This window comes from Oncorhynchus gorbuscha, linkage group LG06, assembly GCF_021184085.1.
Source record: "Oncorhynchus gorbuscha isolate QuinsamMale2020 ecotype Even-year linkage group LG06, OgorEven_v1.0, whole genome shotgun sequence".
In the NCBI taxonomy this organism is placed as follows: Eukaryota; Metazoa; Chordata; class Actinopteri; order Salmoniformes; family Salmonidae; genus Oncorhynchus; species Oncorhynchus gorbuscha.
In genome coordinates, this window is record NC_060178.1 from 12,085,815 (window position 1) to 12,092,882 (window position 7,068).

At 45.9% G+C, this 7,068-nt stretch overlaps 1 pseudogene; it reads right to left on the reverse strand.

Annotated features, from left to right (window-relative positions):
- Positions 1-3,034: 3,034 nt before the first annotated feature.
- On the reverse strand, positions 3,035-4,989 carry LOC124037391 (annotated as a pseudogene).
- Between the last annotated feature and the right edge of the window lie 2,079 nt (positions 4,990-7,068).

Here is a 7,068-nt window from a genome sequence, read left to right on the forward strand (position 1 = left end):
TAAAACATGTAAGTAGGGGACCACTTAAAACACGTTTAAGTAGGGGACCGCTTAAAACACGTTTAAGGAGGGGACCGCTTAAAACACATGTAAGGAGGGGACCGCTTAAAACACGTTTAAGTAGGGGACCACTTAAAACACGTTTAAGGAGGGGACAGCTTAAAACATGTAAGTAGGGGACCGCTTAAAACACGTTTAAGGAGGGGACCGCTTAAAACACATGTAAGTAGGGGACCGCTTAAAACATGTAAGGAGGGGACCGCTTAAAACACGTTTGAGGGGACCGCTTAAAACACGTTTGAGGGGACCGCTTAAAACACGTTTAAGGAGGGGACCGCTTAAAACATGTAAGTAGGGGACTGCTTAAAACATGTAAGTAGGGGACCGCTTAAAACACGTTTAAGGAGTGGACCGCTTAAAACATGTAAGTAGGGGACCGCTTAAAACATGTAAGGAGGGGACCGCTTAAAACATGTAAGGAGGGGACCGCTTAAAACATGTAAGTAGGGGACCGCTTAAAACATGGAAGGAGGGGACCGCTTAAAACACATAACTAGAGGACCGCTTAAAACATGTAACTAGGGGACCGCTTAAAACATGTTTAAGTAGGGGACCGCTTAAAACACATTTAAGGAGGGGACCGCTTAAAACATGTAAGTAGGGGACCGCTTAAAACATGTAAGTAGGGGACCGCTTAAAACACATTTAAGGAGGGGACCGCTTAAAACATGTAAGTAGGGGACCGCTTAAAACATGTAAGGAGGGGGCCGCTTAAAACACGTTTGAGGGGACCGCTTAAAACATGTTTAAGGAGGGGACCGCTTAAAACACGTGTAAGGAGAGGACCGCTTAAAACACGTGTAAGGAGAGGACCGCTTAAAACACGTAAGGAGAGGACCGCTTAAAACACGTAAGGAGAGGACCGTTTAAAACACATGTAAGGAGGGGACCGCTTAAAACACGAAAGGAGGGGACCGCTTAAAACACGTAAGGAGAGGACCGTTTAAAACACGTAAGGAGGGGGCCGCTTAAAACACGTTTGAGGGGACCGCTTAAAACATGTTTAAGGAGGGGACCGCTTAAAACACGTGTAAGGAGAGGACCGCTTAAAACACGTGTAAGGAGAGGACCGCTTAAAACACGTAAGGAGAGGACCGTTTAAAACACATGTAAGGAGGGGACCGCTTAAAACATGAAAGGAGAGGACCGCTTAAAACACATGTAAGGAGGGGACCGCTTAAAACATGAAAGGAGGGGACCGCTTAAAACATGAAAGGAGGGGACCGCTTAAAACACGTAAGGAGAGGACCGCTTAAAACATGAAAGGAGGGGACCGCTTAAAACATGAAAGGAGAGGACCGCTTAAAACACGTGTAAGGAGAGGACCGTTTAAAACACATGTAAGGAGAGGACCGTTTAAAACACGAAAGGAGGGGACCGCTTAAAACACGTAAGGAGGGGACCGCTTAAAACACGTGTAAGGAGAGGACCGTTTAAAACACATGTAAGGAGAGGACCGTTTAAAACACATGTAAGGAGAGGACCGTTTAAAACACGAAAGGAGGGGACCGCTTAAAACACGTTTGAGGGGACCGCTTAAAACACGTTTAAGGAGGGGACCGCTTAAAACATGTAAGTAGGGGACTGCTTAAAACATGTAAGTAGGGGACCGCTTAAAACACGTTTAAGGAGTGGACCACTTAAAACATGTAAGTAGGGGACCGCTTAAAACATGTAAGGAGGGGACCGCTTAAAACATGTAAGGAGGGGACCGCTTAAAACATGTAAGTAGGGGACCGCTTAAAACATGGAAGGAGGGGACCGCTTAAAACACATAACTAGAGGACCGCTTAAAACATGTAACTAGGGGACCGCTTAAAACATGTTTAAGTAGGGGACCGCTTAAAACACATTTAAGGAGGGGACCGCTTAAAACATGTAAGTAGGGGACCGCTTAAAACATGTAAGTAGGGGACCGCTTAAAACACATTTAAGGAGGGGACCGCTTAAAACATGTAAGTAGGGGACCGCTTAAAACATGTAAGGAGGGGGCCGCTTAAAACACGTTTGAGGGGACCGCTTAAAACATGTTTAAGGAGGGGACCGCTTAAAACACGTGTAAGGAGAGGACCGCTTAAAACACGTGTAAGGAGAGGACCGCTTAAAACACGTAAGGAGAGGACCGCTTAAAACACGTAAGGAGAGGACCGTTTAAAACACATGTAAGGAGGGGACCGCTTAAAACACGAAAGGAGGGGACCGCTTAAAACACGTAAGGAGAGGACCGTTTAAAACACGTAAGGAGGGGGCCGCTTAAAACACGTTTGAGGGGACCGCTTAAAACATGTTTAAGGAGGGGACCGCTTAAAACACGTGTAAGGAGAGGACCGCTTAAAACACGTGTAAGGAGAGGACCGCTTAAAACACGTAAGGAGAGGACCGTTTAAAACACATGTAAGGAGGGGACCGCTTAAAACATGAAAGGAGAGGACCGCTTAAAACATGAAAGGAGAGGACCGCTTAAAACACATGTAAGGAGGGGACCGCTTAAAACACGAAAGGAGGACCGCTTAAAACATGAAAGGAGAGGACCGCTTTAAACAATGTAAGGAGGGGACCGCTTAAAATACGAAAGGAGAGGACCGCTTAAAACACGAAAGGAGAGGACCGCTTAAAACACGTGTAAGGAGAGGACCATTTAAAACACATGTAAGGAGAGGACCGTTTAAAACACGAAAGGAGGGGACCGCTTAAAACACGTAAGGAGGGGACCGCTTAAAACACGTGTAAGGAGAGGACCGTTTAAAACACATGTAAGGAGAGGACCGTTTAAAACACGAAAGGAGGGGACCGCTTAAAACACGTAAGGAGGGGACCGCTTAAAACACGTAAGGAGGGGGCTGCTTAAAACACGTTTGAGGGGACCGCTTAAAACATGTTTAAGGAGGGGATCAGCTAAAACACGTGTAAGGAGAGGACCGCTTAAAACACGTGTAAGGAGAGGACCGCTTAAAAAACGTAAGGAGAGGACCGTTTAAAACACACGAAAGGAGAGGACCGCTTAAAACACGAAAGGAGAGGACCGCTTAAAACACGAAAGGAGAGGACCGCTTAAAACACGAAAGGAGAGGACCGCTTAAACATGTTGGTCAACTGCATTCATGTTCATTCATTCACATTTCTCAATTGTCTTGTTACACATTTATTTTCTGAAGTGTTTAGTCTGTGTTTTGGAGACTAATATTGACATATCCACACACACACACACACACTGACCCTTGGGGGCGGCTGAGAAACAGAAGGCATCAAAACGGTGGAGGTGGCGGTGGCGTTGTCCATAACTACGGAGACCAGGGGCTAAGTCCAGCCCCACAGGCTCCCGCGGTGTGGTGATTGGGTACTGAGCCGTCCCATCCGCCAACCATCCGGGCGTTGCACCAGTCGAGCCCTCCTCCCAGGCGACAAAGAGCTGGTCAAAGGTGGCCAGGGTCGAATCCTGCTCCTCACAAGCACGCTGGCCCCCAGGAAGTTGAAATGGTATCGGCCCTTGGGGAGTGGTAGGAAATACCACTCCTATAATGGGGAAAACGTTTTTAATGTTCTATAGGGGTTAAACTGCTATAGGGGATAAATTCACCAACTGTCCTTGCAGTGACAAATGCCAGTATAGACACTTGTAAGGACAATATGTTCAAGGTCATTTCAAAAACAGATTGAACAGAGTGGACTGTGTTCTGTTCAGAGCTGAGGGAGCTGTCTCACACATACACATACACATACACACACACACACACACACACACACACACACACACACACACACACACACACACACACACACACACACACACACACACACACACACACACACACACACACACAACACACACACACAGACACAGACACACAGACACACACCTCGCAGCTCCAGCTCCACCGTCACGCTTTCGCCCCTCCAGTCCGTCGATGACCTCACAGCGGTAGCGGTCTGTGTCGTTCAGGTGCAGCTCGCCTGGTCACCAGCGGCATGTCCCCTGAGCAGCGGGACGAGCGCACCCTCCTGAAGCCGGCCCCCAGCTACGGTGACGTGTTGCCTATGAGCATCATCATAGTCGGGTCCCACGGGTGGTCTTGCCGGCGCCGTTGGTGGGCAGCCAAGACCATTTGACCCGGGTCCGACGGGGGCGTTGATCTCGGGTTCGTAGCGGTAGTGACAGGGCAGGGTAACATTACTACCCCTGGCCGCCCGACACACGAAGCCTGGGGGACTCCACATGGAGACGCACCCCGTTGAAATAGACTGGAGAAGACACAGTAGAGACAAGGACACAGGATAGACCTGAGTTATACAGTAGAAACAGGATAGATAAGAGTTATACAGTAGAAACAGGATAAATAATAGTTATACAGTAGAAACAGGATAAGAGTTATACAGTAGAAACAGGACAAGAGTTATAGGGTAGAAACAGGATAAGAGTTATACAGTAGAAACAGGATAAGAGTTATACAGTAGAAACAGGATAAGAGTTATACAGTAGAAACAGGATAAATAACAGTTATACAGTAGAAACAGGATAAGAGTTATACAGTAGAAACAGGATAAGAGTTATACAGTAGAAACAGGATAAGAGTTATACAGTAGAAACAGGATAAGAGTTATACAGTAGAAACAGGATAAGAGTTATACAGTAGAAACAGGATAAGAGTTATACAGTAGAAAAAGGATAAGACTTATACAGTAGAAACAGGATAAGAGTTATACAGTAGAAACAGGATAACAGTTATACAGTAGAAACATGATGAGAGTTATATCATACAGTAGAAACAGGATAAGAGTTATACAGTAGAAACATGATGAGAGTTATATCATACAGTAGATAGTGTATAGGGGACCAAGTATTTTTCCTGACCATGTGATTAGACTAGAGCCCCAAATACACCTGAGTCTACCTCCAGAATATTTGGGTTTTACCAGGTTACCAGACCCCATATGGAGCCCTTGTGAATGCTGTGCAGGTTTATGTACATACAGTGCTTTCAGTAAGTATTCATACCCCTTGACTTATTCCACATTTTGCTACATTACAGTCGGAATTCAAAATGGATTACATGGGGGGATATCTAATTTTACATAAGTACTCACACCCCTTAGTCAATACATGCTAGAATCATATTTGGCAATGATTACAGCTGTGAGTCTTTCTGGAGCAAGTCTCTAAGAGCTGTGAGTCTTTCTGGGTAAGTCTCTAAGAGCTGTAAGTCTTTCTGGGTAAGTCTCTAAGAGCTGTGAGTCTTTCTGGGTAAGTCTCTAGGAGCTGTGAGTCTTTCCTGGGTAAGTCTCTAGAGCTGTGAGTCTTTCTGGGTAAGTCCTAAAGAGCTGTGAGTCTTTCTGGGTAAGTCTCTAAGAGCTGTGAGCTAAGTCTCTAAGAGCTGTGAGTCTTTCTGGGTAAGTCTCTAAGAGCTGTGAGTCTTTCTGGGTAAGTCTCTAAGAGCTGTGAGTCTTTCTGGGTAAGTCTCTAAGAGCTGTGAGTCTTTCTGGGTAAGTCTCTAAGAGCTGTGAGTCTTTCTGGGTAAGTCTCTAAGAGCTGTGAGTCTTTCTGGGCCAAGTCTCTAAGAGCTGTGAGTCTTTCTGGGTAAGTCTCTAAGAGCTGTGAGTCTTTCTGGGTAAGTCTCTAAGAGCTGTGAGTCTTTCTGGTGTAAGTCTCTAGGAGCTGTGAGTCTTTCTGGGTAAGTCTCTAAGAGCTGTGAGTCTTTCTGGGTAAGTCTCTAAGAGCTGTGAGTCTTTCTGGGTAAGTTCTAAGAGCTGTGAGTCTTTCTGGGTAAGTCTCTAAGAGCTGTGAGTCTTTTCTGGGTAAGTCTCTAAGAGCTGTGAGTCTTTCTGGGTAAGTCTCTAAGAGCTGTGAGTCTTTCTGGGTAAGTCTCTATGAGCTGTGAGTCTTTCTGGGTAATCCTCTAAGAGCTGTGAGTCTTTCTGGGGTAAGTCTCTAAGAGCTGTGAGTCTTTCTGCAAGTCTCTAAGAGCTGTGAGTCTTTCTGGGTAAGTCTCTAAGAGCTGTGAGTCTTTCTGGGTAAGTCTCTAAGAGTCAGAGTCTTTCTGGGTAAGTCTCAAGAGCTGTGAGTCTTTCTGGGTAAGTCTCTAAGAGCTGTGAGTCTTTTCTGCAAGTCTCTAAGAGCTGTGAGTCTTTCTGGGTAAGTCTCTAAGAGCTGTGAGTCTTTCTGGGTAAGTCTCTAGGAGCTGTGAGTCTTTCTGGGTAAGTCTCTAAGAGCTGTGAGTCTTTCTGGGTAAGTCTCTAAGAGCTGTGAGTCTTTCTGGGTAAGTCTCTAAGAGCTGTGAGTCTTTCTGGGTAAGTCTCTAAGAGCTGTGAGTCTTTCTGGGTAAGTCTCTAAGAGCTGTGAGTCTTTCTGGGTAAGTCTCTAAGAGCTGTGAGTCTTTCTGGGTAAGTCTCTAAGAGCTGTGAGTCTTTCTGGGTAAGTCTCTAAGAGCTGTGAGTCTTTCTGGGTAAGTCTCTAAGAGCTGTGAGTCTTTCTGGGTAAGTCTCTAAGAGCTGTGAGTCTTTCTGGGTAAGTCTCTAAGAGCTGTGAGTCTTTTCTGGGTAAGTCTCTAGGAGCTGTGAGTCTTTCTGGGTAAGTCTCTAAGAGCTGTGAAGTCTTTCTGGGTAAGTCTCTAAGAGCTGTGAGTCTTTCTGGGTAAGTCTCTAAGAGCTGTGAGTCTTTCTGGGTAAGTCTCTAAGAGCTGTGAGTCTTTCTGGGTAAGTCTCTAAGAGCTGTGAGTCTTTCTGGGTAAGTCTCTAAGAGCTGTGAGTCTTTCTGGGTAAGTCTCTAAGAGCTGTGAGTCTTTCTGGGTAAGTCTCTAAGAGCTGTGAGTCTTTCTGGGTAAGTCTCTAAGAGCTGTGAGTCTTTCTGGGTAAGTCTCTAAGAGCTGTGAGTCTTTCTGGGTAAGTCTCTAAGAGCTGTGAGTCTTTCTGGGTAAGTCTCTAAGAGCTGTGAGTCTTTCTGGGTAAGTCTCTAAGAGCTGTGAGTCTTTCTGGGTAAGTCTCTAAGAGCTGTGAGTCTTTCTGGGTAAGTCTCTA